This window comes from Oncorhynchus mykiss, chromosome 5 (assembly GCF_013265735.2).
Source record: "Oncorhynchus mykiss isolate Arlee chromosome 5, USDA_OmykA_1.1, whole genome shotgun sequence".
Taxonomy (NCBI): domain Eukaryota; kingdom Metazoa; phylum Chordata; class Actinopteri; order Salmoniformes; family Salmonidae; genus Oncorhynchus; species Oncorhynchus mykiss.
Window position 1 is genome coordinate 4,039,085 of NC_048569.1, and position 16,500 is coordinate 4,055,584.

The 16,500-nt window shown below is 40.7% G+C and overlaps 1 protein-coding gene across 2 annotated transcripts in view; it reads right to left on the minus strand.

Moving 5' to 3' along the window:
* LOC110513199 (netrin receptor DCC-like) overlaps positions 1 to 16,500 on the minus strand; it is a 632,990-nt gene that overhangs the window by 254,543 nt on the left and 361,947 nt on the right. The gene's annotated exons all lie outside the window — the stretch shown is intronic.

The following is a 16,500-nucleotide window of genomic DNA, read 5'->3' on the forward strand; positions in this document are numbered from 1 at the left end:
GAGAGAGAGAGAGAGAGAGAGAGAGAGAGAGAGAGAGAGAGAGAGAGAGAGGGGGGGAGAGAGAGAGAGAGAGAGAGGGGGGGAGAGACAGAGAGAGAGAGAGAGAGAGAGAGAGAGAGGGGGGGAGAGACAGAGAGAGAGAGAGAGAGAGAGGGGGGGAGAGAGAGAGGGGGGGAGAGAGGAGAGAGGGGGAGAGAGAGAGAGAGGGGGGGAGAGACAGAGAGAGAGAGAGAGAGAGAGAGAGAGGGGGAGAGAGGAGAGAGAGAGAGAGAGAGAGAGAGAGGGGGGGAGAGACAGAGAGAGAGAGAGAGAGAGAGAGAGAGAGGGGGGGAGAGACAGAGAGAGAGAGAGAGAGAGAGAGAGAGAGAGAGAGAGAGAGAGAGAGAGAGAGAGGGGGGGAGAGAGAGAGAGAGAGAGAGGGGGGGAGAGACAGAGAGAGAGAGAGAGAGAGAGAGAGAGAGAGAGAGAGGGGGGGAGAGACAGAGAGAGAGAGAGAGAGAGAGGGGGGGAGAGAGAGAGGGGGGGAGAGAGGAGAGAGGGGGAGAGAGAGAGAGAGGGGGGGAGAGACAGAGAGAGAGAGAGAGAGAGAGAGAGAGAGGGGGAGAGAGGAGAGAGAGAGAGAGAGAGAGAGAGAGGGGGGGAGAGACAGAGAGAGAGAGAGAGAGAGAGAGAGAGAGAGAGAGGGGGGGAGAGACAGAGAGAGAGGGAGAGAGAGAGAGAGAGAGGGGGAGAGAGAGAGAGAGAGAGAGAGAGAGAGAGAGAGAGAGAGAGGGGGGGGGGGGGGAGAGAGAGAGACAGAGAGAGAGAGAGAGGGAGAGAGAGAGAGAGAAGGAAAGCTTTGACTATGTACAGACTCAGTGAGCATAGCCTTGCTATTGAGAAAGGCCGCCGTAGGCAGACATGGCTCTCAAGAGAAGACAGGCTATGTGTTCACTGCCCACAAAATGAGGTGGAAACTGAGCTGCACTTCCTAACCTCCTGCCCAATGTATGACCATATTAGAGAGACATATTTCCCTCAGATTACACAGATCCACAAAGAATTTTAAAACAAATCCAATTTTGATAAACTCCCATATCTACTGGGTGAAATTCCACAGTGTGCCATCACAGCAGCAAGATTTGTGACCTGTTGCCACGAGAAAAGGGCAACCAGTGAAGAACACACACCATTGTTTATACAACCCATATTTATGCTTATTTATTTTATCTTGTGTCCTTTAACCATTTGTACATTGTTAAAACACTGTATATATATAATATGACATTTGTAATGTCTTTATTGTTTTGAAACTTATGTATGTGTAATGTTTACTGTTAATTTTTTATTGTTTATTTCACTTTATATATTATCTACCTCACTTGCTTTGGCAATGTTAACACATGTTTCCCATGCCAATAAAGAGAGAGAGAGAGAGACAGAGACAGAGAGTAGCTGAATGTAAAGTGGTGGGAACAGCATTGTATGTAATGTACTGTAACGTATGTAATATACTGTAACATTGTATGTAATATACTGTAACATTGTATGTAATATACTGTAACATTGTATGTAATGTACTGTAACATTGTATGTAATATACTGTAACATTGTATGTAATATACTGTAACATTGTATGTAATATACTGTAACATTGTATGTAATGTACTGTAACATTGTATGTAATATACTGTAACATTGTATGTAATATACTGTAACATTGTATGTAATGTACTGTAACATTGTATGTAATATACTGTAACATTGTATGTAATATACTGTAACATTGTATGTAATATACTGTAACATTGTATGTAATGTACTGTAACGTATGTAATATACTGTAACATTGTATGTAATATACTGTAACATTGTATGTAATGTACTGTAACATTGTATGTAATATACTGTAACGTTGTATGTAATATACTGTAACATTGTATGTAATAAACTGTAACGTTGTATGTAATATACTGTAACATTGTATGTAATAAACTGTAACGTTGTATGTAATATACTGTAACATTGTATGTAATAAACTGTAACGTTGTATGTAATATACTGTAACATTGTATGTAATATACTGATGTAACACTGAATGTCCTGTTGACTGTCTGTTGGTGACATGATATATGTATGGATCTGAAACCATGTATGTTCTGGAATGAGATCAGACATGTTCAGATGGACATGCCATCATTACAGGAATGTATTGATACAGTCATGTTACTGTTTGCATCAAGGCATTTCTTATGGACAACATACACCATTGATTCATCAAAACTGGGAGATATGGAATGAAAGCTAACTATTACCATAAAGGCTAACTATAACCATAAAGGCTAACTATAACCATAAAGGCTAACTATAACCATAAAGGCTAACTATTACCATAAAGGCTAACTATAACCATAAAGGGTAACTATTACCATAAAGGCTAACTATTACCATAAAGGCTAACTATAACCATAAAGCCTAACTATAACCATAAAGGCTAACTATAATTGTAAAGGCTAACTATTACCATAAAGGCTAACTATAACCATAAAGGCTAACTATATTTATAAAGGCTAACTATAATTATAAAGGCTAACTATAACCATAAAGGCTAACTATAACCATAAAGGCTAACTATAACCATAAAGGCTAACTATATTTATAAAGGCTAACTATAACCATAAAGGCTAACTATAATTATAAAGGCTAACTATAATTATAAAGGCTAACTATAACCATAAAGGCTAACTATAATTGTAAAGGCTAACTATAATTATAAAGGCTAACTACAACCATAAAGGCTAACTATGACCATAAAGATTTAACTATTACCATAAAGGCTAACTATAATTATAAAGGCTAACTATTACCATAAAGGCTAACTATAACCATAAAGGCTAACTATAATTATAAAGGCTAACTATAACCATAAAGGCTAACTATAACCATAAAGGCTAACTATAATTGTAAAGGCTAACTATTACCATAAAGGCTAACTATAACCATAAAGGCTAACTATATTTATAAAGGCTAACTATAATTATAAAGGCTAACTATAACCATAAAGGCTAACTATAACCATAAAGGCTAACTATAACCATAAAGGCTAACTATATTTATAAAGGCTAACTATAACCATAAAGATTTAACTATTACCATAAAGGCTAACTATAATTATAAAGGCTAACTATTACCATAAAGGCTAACTATAACCATAAAGGCTAACTATAATTATAAAGGCTAACTATAACCATAAAGTCTAACTATAACCATAAAGACTAACTATTACCATAAAGGCTAACTATAACCATAAAGGCTAACTATAACCATAAAGGCTAACTATAACCATAAAGGCTAACTATAACCATAAAGGCTAACTATAACCATAAAGGCTAACTATTACCATAAAGGCTAACTATAACCATAAAGGCTAACTATAACCATAAAGGCTAACTATAATTGTAAAGGCTAACTATAATTATAAAGGCTAACTATAACCATGAAGGCTAACTATGACCATAAAGATTTAACTATTACCATAAAGGCTAACTATAATTATAAAGGCTAACTATTACCATAAAGGCTAACTATAACCATAAAGGCTAACTATAATTATAAAGGCTAACTATAACCATAAAGGCTAACTATAATTGTAAAGGCTAACTATAATTATAAAGGCTAACTATGACCATAAAGATTTAACTATTACCATAACGGCTAACTATAATTATAAAGGCTAACTATAACCATAAAGGCTAACTATAATTATAAAGGCTAACTATAATTATAAAGGCTAACTATAACCATAAAGGCTAACTATAATTGTAAAGGCTAACTATAATTATAAAGGCTAACTATAACCATAAAGGCTAACTATGACCATAAAGATTTAACTATTACCATAAAGGCTAACTATAATTATAAAGGCTAACTATTACCATAAAGGCTAACTATAACCATAAAGGCTAACTATATTTATAAAGGCTAACTATAATTATAAAGGCTAACTATAACCATAAAGGCTAACTATAACCATAAAGGCTAACTATATTTATAAAGGCTAACTATAACCATAAAGGCTAACTATAATTATAAAGGCTAACTATAATTATAAAGGCTAACTATAACCATAAAGGCTAACTATAATTGTAAAGGCTAACTATAATTATAAAGGCTAACTATAACCATAAAGGCTAACTATGACCATAAAGATTTAACTATTACCATAAAGGCTAACTATAATTATAAAGGCTAACTATTACCATAAAGGCTAACTATAACCATAAAGGCTAACTATGACCATAAAGATTTAACTATTACCATAAAGGCTAACTATAATTATAAAGGCTAACTATTATCATAAAGGCTAACTATGACCATAAAGATTTAACTATTACCATAACGGCTAACTATAATTATAAAGGCTAACTATAACCATAAAGGCTAACTATAATTATAAAGGCTAACTATAATTATAAAGGCTAACTATAACCATAAAGGCTAACTATAATTGTAAAGGCTAACTATAATTATAAAGGCTAACTATAACCATAAAGGCTAACTATGACCATAAAGATTTAACTATTACCATAAAGGCTAACTATAATTATAAAGGCTAACTATTACCATAAAGGCTAACTATAACCATAAAGGCTAACTATAATTATAAAGGCTAACTATAACCATAAAGTCTAACTATAACCATAAAGACTAACTATTACCATAAAGGCTAACTATAACCATAAAGGCTAACTATAACCATAAAGGCTAACTATAACCATAAAGGCTAACTATAACCATAAAGGCTAACTATAACCATAAAGGCTAACTATTACCATAAAGGCTAACTATAACCATAAAGGCTAACTATAACCATAAAGGCTAACTATAATTGTTAAGGCTAACTATAACCATAAAGGCTAACTAAAACCAGAAAGGCTAACTATAATTGTAAAGGCTAACTATAATTGTAAAGGCTAACTAAAACCATAAAGGCTAACTATAATTGTAAAGGCTAACTATAATTGTAAAGGCTAACTAAAACCATAAAGGCTAACTATAATTGTAAAGGCTAACTATAATTGTAAAGGCTAACTAAAACCATAAAGGCTAACTATAATTATAAAGGCTAACTATAACCATTAACCATCAGACCAGGTGTGGTAACTCTAATACTGTAGGTAGAGAGACAACACTAGGAGTCAGACCAGGTGTGGTACCTCTAATACAACACTAGGAGTCAGACCAGGTGTGGTAATTCTAATACTGTAGGTAGAGATACAACACTAGGAGTCAGACCAGGTGTGGTAACTATAATACAACACTAGGAGTCAGACCAGGTGTGGTAACTCTAATACTGTAGGTAGAGAGACAACACTAGGAGTCAGACCAGGTGTGGTAACTCTAATACTGTAGGCAGAGAGACAACACTAGGAGTCAGACCAGGTGTGGTAACTCTAATACTGTAGGTAGAGAGACAACACTAGGAGTCAGACCAGGTGTGGTAACTCTAATACAACACTAGGAGTCAGACCAGGTGTGGTAACTCTAATACAACACTAAGAGTCAGACCAGGTGTGGTAACTCTAATACTGTAGGTAGAGGGACAACATTAGGAGTCAGACCAGGTGTGGTAACTCTAATACTGTAGGTAGAGAGACAACACTAGGAGTCAGACCAGGTGTGGTAACTCTAATACAACACTAGGAGTCAGACCAGGTGTGGTACCTCTAATACAACACTAGGAGTCAGACCAGGTGTGGTAACTCTAATACTGTAGGTAGAGAGACAACACTAGGAGTCAGACCAGGTGTGGTAACTCTAATACAACACTAGGAGTCAGACCAGGTGTGGTAACTCTAATACAACACTAGGAGTCAGACCAGGTGTGGTAACTCTAATACAACACTAGGAGTCAGACCAAGTGTGGTAACTCTAATACTGTAGGTAGAGAGACAAAACTAGGAGTCAGACCAGGTGTGGTAACTCTAATACTGTAGTTAGAGAGACAACACTAGGAGTCAGACCAGGTGTGGTACCTCTAATACAACACTAGGAGTCAGACCATGTGTGGTGACTCTAATACTGTAGGTAGAGACTGTGGCTGACTAAGGCACAGTCCAAAAAGAAGCTGACAGGTTTTTCTCACCTCTGATAATCCTCTGTTGCAGAATATAGTCATATCACACACTAACATCACACACACCTCACACACACACACACACACACACCAGCCCATGTCACACTCAAAAGCCTTATAGCTTAACACACACGGTCATCAGGGAATGAGTGACAGAAGGACCAGCCTCACCCTGTTAACTCACTGAAGAACAGCAGACACTTGGCACAACACAATCCCTGTCTAGTGTAATAGTACCACAAGGAAACACAACGTATGAACACGTTTCATATAAAATATATCGGAAAAGAAAGAAGGTGAGATTCTCAACAGACTAACATGTTCACCCCCCCCCACACATCTATTTACTGGGGTGAGAAGATGTTGTCTTTTGATAAAAATGGTCGTAAAAATCCAATTTATCTGTCCAGACTCCCCGAGACAAAAGGTCAGAGGTCATAGGGGAAGGACTTATCCTGTGGATATTGTTTAAATGCTTTGTCTTGTACCGTAGAGTACGTCAATACTCTGCCACAGCTGCTAGAGTGCTAGGATGCGTCCCCAAAATCCCACCCTAGTCCCTTTAAAGTGCACTACTTTTGACCAGGGCCCATAGAGAATAGGGTGCCCTTTGGGTGAAACTCGTTGACTGCTCCACTGCACTGACCTCCACACATCACACTTTGGGAGTAGAGCTATTAGACAAGCCTTAAGCCTCTGTCGGGAAGGGAAGGAGGGAGGACGGCTACTTCCCAAATGGCCCCCTATTCCCTATATAGTGCACTATTTTTGACCAGGGCTCAATCCAGGGAATAGGGGGCCATTTGGGACGACTAGAAAGACGGAAGAGGGGGAGTGATGTGAACCCATTTTCCACTTTTCCTATTTCAAAGTGCAGCGAAGTCAATTCTTCAGAACAAAGATTTTCAGCTGCTGGACATAGACAATATAAAAGGTGTAAGAGAAGGGGGAGGTGCAGACAACAACAACAGGGTGAGGAGAAAAGATTCATGTAAAATATCTCCTTTCTGCACAGAGTGTAAACTATGGCCATTTAGAGAAACGATGAAAGAGTGTAAACTATGGCCATTTAGAGAAACGATGAAAGAGTGTAAACTATGGCCATTTAGAGAAACGATGAAAGAGTGTAAACTATGGCCATTTCGAGAAACGATGAAAGAGTGTAAACTATGGCCATTTAGAGAAACGATGAAAGAGTGTAAACTATGGCCATTTAGAGAAACGATGAAAGAGTGTAAACTATGGCCATTTAGAGAAACGATGAAAGAGTGTAAACTATGGCCATTTAGAGAAACGATGAAAGAGTGTAAACTATGGCCATTTAGAGGAACGATGAAAGAGTGTAAACTATGGCCATTTAGAGGAACGATGAAAGAGTGTAAACTATGGCCATTTAGAGAAACGATGAAAGAGTGTAAACTATGGCCATTTAGAGGAACGATGAAAGAGTGTAAACTATGGCCATTTAGAGAAACGATGAAAGAGTGTAAACTATGGCCATTTAGAGGAACGATAAAAGAGTGTAAACTATGGCCATTTAGAGGAACGATGAAAGAGTGTAAACTATGGCCATTTAGAGAAACGATAAAAGAGTGTAAACTATGGCCATTTAGAGGAACGATGAAAGAGTGTAAACTATGGCCATTTAGAGAAACGATGAAAGAGTGTAAACTATGGCCATTTAGAGGAACGATGAAAGAGTGTAAACTATGGCCATTTAGAGGAACGATGAAAGACTGTAAACTATGGCCATTTAGAGAAACGATGAAAGAGTGTAAACTATGGCCATTGAGAGGAACGATGAAAGAGTGTAAACTATGGCCATTTAGAGGAACGATGAAAGAGTGTAAACTATGACCATTTAGAGAAACGATGAAAGAGTGTAAACTATGGCCATTTAGAGGAACGATGAAAGAGTGTAAACTATGGCCATTTAGAGAAACGATAAAAGAGTGTAAACTATGGCCATTTAGAGAAACGATAAAAGAGTGTAAACTATGGCCATTTAGAGGAACGATGAAAGAGTGTAAACTATGGCCATTTAGAGAAACGATAAAAGAGTGTAAACTATGGCCATTTAGAGAAACGATGAAAGAGTGTAAACTATGGCCATTTAGAGAAACGATAAAAGAGTGTAAACTATGGCCATTTAGAGAAACGATGAAAGAGTGTAAACTATGGCCATTTAGAGAAACGATAAAAGAGTGTAAACTATGGCCATTTAGAGAAACGATGAAAGAGTGTAAACTATGGCCATTTAGAGAAACGATGAAAGAGTGTAAACTATGGCCATTTATTTATTTATTTATTTTTTTTATTTCACCTTTATTTAACCAGGTAGGCTAGTTGAGAACAAGTTCTCATTTGCAACTGCGACCTGGCCAAGATAAGGCATAGCAGTGTGAACAGACAACACAGAGTTACACATGGAGTAAACAATTAACAAGTCAATAACACAGTAGAAAAAAGGGGAGTCTATATATACATTGTGTGCAAAAGGCATGAGAAGGTAGGCAAATAATTACAATTATGCAGATTAACACTGGAGTGATAAATGATCAGATGGTTATGTACAGGTAGAGATATTGGTGTGCAAAAGAGCAGAAAAATAAAAATAAATAAATAAAAACAGTATGGGGATGAGGTAGGTGAAAATGGGTGGGCTATTTACCAATAGACTATGTACAGCTGCAGCGATCGGTTAGCTGCTCAGATAGCAGATGTTTGAAGTTGGTGAGGGAGATAAAAGTCTCCAACTTCAGCGATTTTTGCAATTCGTTCCAGTCACAGGCAGCAGAGAACTGGAACGAAAGGCGGCCAAATGAGGTGTTGGCTTTAGGGATGATCAGTGAGATACACCTGCTGGAGCGCGTGCTACGGATGGGTGTTGCCATCGTAACCAGTGAACTGAGATAAGGCGGAGCTTTACCTAGCATGGACTTGTAGATGACCTGGAGCCAGTGGGTCTGGCGACGAATATGTAGCGAGGGCCAGCCGACTAGAGCATACAAGTCGCAGTGGTGGGTGGTATAAGGTGCTTTAGTGACAAAACGGATGGCACTGTGATAAACTGCATCCAGTTTGCTGAGTAGAGTGTTGGAAGCAATTTTGTAGATGACGTCGCCGAAGTCGAGGATCGGTAGGATAGTCAGTTTTACTAGGGTAAGTTTGGCGGCGTGAGTGAAGGAGGCTTTGTTGCGGAATAGAAAGCCGACTCTTGATTTGATTTTCGATTGGAGATGTTTGATATGGGTCTGGAAGGAGAGTTTAGAGTCTAGCCAGACACCTAGGTACTTATAGATGTCCACATATTCAAGGTCAGAACCATCCAGGGTGGTGATGCTGGTCAGGCGTGCGGGTGCAGGCAGCGAACGGTTGAAAAGCATGCATTTGGTTTTACTAGCGTTTAAGAGCAGTTGGAGGCCACGGAAGGAGTGCTGTATGGCATTGAAGCTCGTTTGGAGGTTAGATAGCACAGTGTCCAAGGACGGGCCGGAAGTATATAGAATGGTGTCGTCTGCGTAGAGGTGGATCAGGGAATCGCCCGCAGCATGAGAAACATCATTGATATATACAGAGAAAAGAGTCGGCCCGAGAATTGAACCCTGTGGCACCCCCATAGAGACTGCCAGAGGACCGGACAGCATGCCCTCCGATTTGACACACTGAACTCTGTCTGCAAAGTAATTGGTGAACCAGGCAAGGCAGTCATCCGAAAAACCGAGGCTACTGAGTCTGCCGATAAGAATACGGTGATTGACAGAGTCGAAAGCCTTGGCAAGGTCTATGAAGACGGCTGCACAGTACTGTCTTTTATCGATGGCGGTTATGATATCGTTTAGTACCTTGAGCGTGGCTGAGGTACACCCGTGACCGGCTCGGAAACCAGATTGCACAGCGGAGAAGGTACGGTGGGATTCAAGATGGTCAGTGACCTGTTTGTTGACTTGGCTTTCGAAGACCTTAGATAGGCAGGGCAGGATGGATATAGGTCTGTAACAGTTTGGGTCCAGGGTGTCGCCCCCTTTGAAGAGGGGGATGACTGCGGCAGCTTTCCAATCCTTGGGGATCTCAGACGATATGAAAGAGAGGTTGAACAGGCTGGTAATAGGGGTTGCGACAATGGCGGCGGATAGTTTCAGGAATAGAGGGTCCAGATTGTCCAGCCCAGCTGATTTGTACGGGTCCAGGTTTTGCAGCTCTTTCAGGACATCTGCTATCTGGATTTGGGTAAAGGAGAACCTGGAGAGGCTTGGGCGAGTAGCTGCGGGGGGGGGGGGAGCTGTTGTCCGAGGTTGGAGTAGCCAGGCGGAAGGCATGGCCAGCCGTTGAGAAATGCTTGTTGAAGTTTTCGATAATCATGGATTTATCGGTGGTGACCATGTTACCTAGTCTCAGTGCAGTGGGCAGCTGGGAGGAGGTGCTCTTGTTCTCCATGGACTTCACAGTGTCCCAGAACTTTTTGGAGTTGGAGCTACAGGATGCAAACTTCTGCCTGAAGAAGTTGGCTTTAGCTTTCCTGACTGACTGTGTGTATTGGTTCCTGACTTCCCTGAACAGTTGCATATCGCGGGGACTATTCGATGTTAGCGCAGTCCGCCACAGGATGTTTTTGTGCTGGTCGAGGGCAGTCAGGTCTGGAGTGAACCAGGGGCTATATCTGTTCTTAGTTCTGCATTTTTTGAACGGAGCATGCTTATCTAAAATGGTGAGGAAGTTACTTTTAAAGAAAGACCAGGCATCCTCAACTGACGGGATGAGGTCAATGTCCTTCCAGGATACCCGGGCCAGGTCGATTAGAAAGGCCTGCTCGCAGAAGTGTTTTAGGGAGCGTTTGACAGTGATGAGGGGTGGTCGTTTGACTGCGGCTCCGTAGCGGATACAGGCAATGAGGCAGTGATCGCTGAGATCCTGGTTGTAGACAGCGGAGGTGTATTTGGAGGGCCAGTTGGTCAGGATGACGTCAATGAGGGTGCCCTTGTTTACAGAGTTAGGGTTGTACCTGGTGGGTTCCTTGATGATTTGAGTGAGATTGAGGGCATCTAGCTTAGATTGTAGGACTGCCGGGGTGTTAAGCATATCCCAGTTTAGGTCACCTAACAGAACAAACTCTGAAGCTAGATGGGGGGCGATCAATTCACAAATGGTGTCCAGGGCACAGCTGGGAGCTGAGGGGGGTCGGTAGCAGGCGGCAACAGTGAGAGACTTATTTCTGGAGAGAGTAATTTTCAAAATTAGTAGTTCGAACTGTTTGGGTATGGACCTGGAGAGTATGACATTACTTTGCAGGCTATCTCTGCAGTAGACTGCAACTCCTCCCCCTTTGGCAGTTCTATCTTGACGGAAGATGTTATAGTTGGGTATGGAAATCTCAGAATTATTGGTGGCCTTCCTGAGCCAGGATTCAGACACGGCAAGGACATCAGGGTTAGCAGAGTGTGCTAGAGCAGTGAGTAAGACACACTTAGGGAGGAGGCTTCTGATGTTGACATGCATGAAACCAAGGCTTTTTCGATCACAGAAGTCAACAAATGAGGGTGCCTGGGGACATGCAGGGCCTGGGTTTACCTCCACATCACCCGCGGAACAGAGAAGGAGTAGTATGAGGGTGCGGCTGAAGGCTATCAAAACTGGTCGCCTAGGGCGTTGGGGACAGAGAATAAGAGGAGCAGGTTTCTGGGCATGGTAGAATATATTCAGGGCATAATGCGCAAACAGGGGTATGGTGGGGTGCGGGTACAGCGGAGGTAAGCCCAGGCACTGGGTGATGATGAGAGAGGTTGTATCTCTGGACATGCTGGTTGTAATGGGTGAGGTCACCGCATGTGTGGGGGGTGGGACAAAGGAGGTATCAGGGGTATAAAGAGTGGAACTAGGGGCTCCATTGTAAACTAAAACAATGATAACTAACCTGCACAACAGTATACAAGGCATATTGACATTTGAGAGAGACATACAGCAAGGCATACAGTAATCACAGGTGTTGAATTGGGAGAGCTAGCTAAAACAGTAGGTGAGACAACAACAGCTAATCAGCTAGCACAACAACAGCAGGTAGAATGGCGATTGATTAGGCAGAGAGGGTCGGATTAACTACACACAGAGCCTAAGTGCGGCTGGGGCCGACAGATAAAACATAAACAAGCAGAATGGATTACCGTGAATTAATGGACAGGAGGAACGATGAAAGAGTGTAAACTATGGCCATTGAGAGGAACGATGAAAGAGTGTAAACTATGGCCATTTAGAGGAACGATGAAAGAGTGTAAACTATGGCCATTTCGAGAAACGATGAAAGAGTGTAAACTATGGCCATTTAGAGAAACGATGAAATAGTGTAAACTATGGCCATTTAGAGAAACGATGAAAGAGTGTAAACTATGGCCATTTAGAGGAACGATGAAAGAGTGTAAACTATGGCCATTTAGAGAAACAATGAAAGAGTGTAAACTATGGCCATTTAGAGAAACGATGAAAGAGTGTAAACTATGTCCATTTAGAGAAACGATGAAGTGTAAACTATGGCCATTTAGAGAAACGATGAAAGAGTGTAAACTATGGCCATTTAGAGAAACGATGAAAGAGTGTAAACTATGGCCATTTAGAGGAACGATAAAAGAGTGTAAACTATGGCCATTTAGAGGAACGATGAAAGAGTGTAAACTATGGCCATTTAGAGAAACGATGAAAGAGTGTAAACTATGGCCATTTAGAGGAACGATACAATAGTGTAAACTATGGCCATTTAGAGGAACGATGAAAGAGTGTAAACTATGGCCATTTAGAGGAACGATGAAAGAGTGTAAACTATGGCCATTTAGAGAAACGATGAAAGAGTGTAAACAATGGCCATTTAGATAAATGATGAAAGAGTGTAAACTATGGCCATTTAGAGAAACGATGAAAGAGTGTAAACTATGGCCATTTAGAGAAACGATGAAAGAGTGTAAACTATGGCCATTTAGAGGAATGATAAAAGAGTGTAAACTATGGCCATTTAGAGGAACGATGAAAGAGTGTAAACTATGGCCATTTAGAGGAACGATGAAAGAGTGTAAACTATGGCCATTTAGAGGAACGATGAAAGGGTGTAAACTATGGCCATTTAGAGAAACGATGAAAGAGTGTAAACTATGGCCATTTAGAGGAACGATGAAAGAGTGTAAACTATGGCCATTTAGAGAAACGATAAAAGAGTGTAAACTATGGCCATTTAGAGAAACGATGAAAGAGTGTAAACTATGGCCATTTAGAGGAACGATGAAAGGGTGTAAACTATGGCCATTTAGAGAAACGATGAAAGAGTGTAAACTATGGCCATTTAGAGGAACGATGAAAGAGTGTAAACTATGGCCATTTAGAGGAACGATGAAAGAGTGTAAACTATGGCCATTTAGAGAAACGATAAAAGAGTGTAAACTATGGCCATTTAGAGAAACGATGAAAGAGTGTAAACTATGGCCATTTAGAGGAACGATGAAAGAGTGTAAACTATTAGAGAAACAATGGCCATTTAGATAAATGATGAAAGAGTGTAAACCATTAGAGAAACAATGAAAGAGTGTAAACCATGGCCATTTAGAGAAACGATGAAAGAGTGCTTGCTCCCTTACAATGGTGCATTTAGGAGAGAGAGATGATGAGTGTGTGTGTGTGTGTGTATGTGTGTGTGTGGCATCTCCATCTTTGGTCACTGAGGACCTCTGGTATCCGGAACTGGTAATGCCAGTCTAAGGCCCACTTTGGTGTCAGGACTAATACCCACTTAGGTGCTAGTCTAATGCCCACTTTGGTGCCAGTCTAATGCCCACTTTGGTGCCAGTCTAATGCCCACTTTGGTGCCAGGTCTAATGCCCACTTTGGTGTCAGGACTAATATCCACTTTGGTGTCAGGACTAATTGTGCCAGGGCTAATGGTGCCAGGGCTAATGCCCACTTTGGTGTCAGGACTAATGGTGCCTAGACAAATGGTGCCAGGCCTAATGGTGCCAGGACTAATGCCCACTTTGGTGTCAGGACTAATGGTGCCAGGACGATTGGTGCCAGGACTAATGCCCACTTTGGTGCCAGGACTAATGGTGCCAGGACTAATGCCCACGTTGGTGCCAATCTAATGCCCACTTTGGTGCCAGGACTAATGCCAACTTAGCTTATTCCACTAAATTCCAGGGCTCATTTGAGGGGCAAGTGGTAAATATTGTAATGACATAAACCAATCCAGTGAATTTGGGTTCATAAAGCCATCCACTGATCATCTGAAATATGTAATGAAAGAAAAAAGGTTCATTTAATTAGAAGTCATGTGTGTCTGAAATCTGTAGCAGCCAATGATTTATAAAAACACTATACGACTGACATGGGACGCTCTGTTGAAGCCACTGCGCCTCCGTCTTGCTTTTCTAAGGAGTGCCAATATGGCCGACCGGTGTTTTCAAAAGCCTCTCATTGGCCAATTCATAGCATCAGCAATCCAGGGTTTATATACAGTGCATTCGGAAAGTATTCAAAATGTATTAAATTAATTGTTTTCCTCATCAATCGACACACAATACCCCATAATGACATCACAATACCCCATAATGACATCACAATACCCCATAATGACATCACAATACCCCATAATGACATCACAATACCCCATAATGACATCACAATACCCCATAATGACATCACAATACCCCATAATGACATCACAATACCCCATAATGACAATGCAAAAACAGGCTTTTAGACATTTTTGCTCATTTATAAAAAAATGTAAAACAAATCCCTTATTTACATAAGTATTCAGACCCTTTGCTATGAGACTCTAAATTGAGCTCAGGTGCATCCTGTTTCCATTGATCATCCTTGAGATGTTTCTACAACTTCATTAGAGTCCACCTGTGGTAAATTCAATTGATTGGACATGATTTGGAAAGGCACACACCTGTTTATATAAGGTTTCACAGTTGACAGTGCATGTCAGAGCAAAAACCAAGCCATGAGTTCGAAGGAATTGTCCGTAGAGCTCCGAGACAGGATTGTGTCGAAGCACAGATCTGGGGAAGGATACCAAAACATTTCTGCAGCATTGAAGGTCTCCAAGAACACAGTGGCCTCCATCATTATTAAATGGAAGAAGTTTGGAACCACCAAGACTCTTCCTAGAGCTGGCCGCCCGGCCAAACTAAGCAATCGGGGGAGAAGGGCCTTAGTTAGGGAGGTGACTAAGAACACGATGGTCACTCTGACGGAGCTCCACAGTTCCAGAAGGACAACCATCTCTGCAGCACCAATCTAGCCTTTATGGTAGAGTGGCCAGGCAGAAGCCACTCCTCAGTAAAAGGCACATGACAGCTGATTTGAGTTTGCCAAAAGGCACATAGACACTATCTGACCATGAGAAACAAGTTTCTCTGGTCTGATGGAACCAAGATCGAACTCACTGGCCTGAATGCCAAGCGTCACGTCTGGAGGAAACCTGGCACCATCTCTACCGTGAAGCATGGTGGTGGCAGCCTCATGCTGTGGGGATGTTTTTCAGTGGCAACGACTAGGAGCATTTTCTGCAGTAGAACTGTTCTCTGTCATAGCAAACAATTGCGCACCACAGACAAAACATATCAACAAAAACGAAATATAAATGTGTATTTAGTGGAGGAAAAAAGACGGGTGATTGACACTATATACTGTGTGAAACGGCTTAAAAGTTAAAAAGAAGAAGTTAAAAGCAACATCCATCAACACACAGAGTATTTTCTTTCCATTAAAAACGCCGGGACAAACAATCCCATATTGAACTGAAGAAGAGCTTTATATATGGAGAAACCTAGATGTGGAGCTACGCCTGCATCCTAAATGTCACCCTATTTACTATTTAGTGCACTAGGATCCATAGAGCTCTGGTCAAAAGTAGTGCACTAGAAAATATAGAGGATAGCGTGCCATTTAGGATGTACACCGATGATTACATCGGTCAATCAGCCCTTTATCTCCTCCTCCCTAAACACCCTATTTACTATTTAGTGCACTAGGGTCCATAGAGCTCTGGTCAAAAGTAGTGCACTCGGGTCCATAGAGCTCTGGTCAAAAGTAGTGCACTCGGGTCCATAGAGCTCTGGTCAAAAGTAGTGCACTAGAAAATATAAATAATATCAAAAGTAGTGCACTGGGGTCCATAATCCTCCTCCCTAAACACAGCAGGTTAAAAGCAAACTGTGGCTTTATTTAGCAAGGAATATTGTTTTTGACATGATTTTCTTCTCTCAAAAGATAAACACACATTTTAAGCATCTTTAAAACTCTGATCGCGTGCTACCGCCCTGCTGAACTCTAAAATACAGATATGATTTTATTCAGAGACATGTGGTACCGTAACACCTTGTATATAGCCTCCACATTGA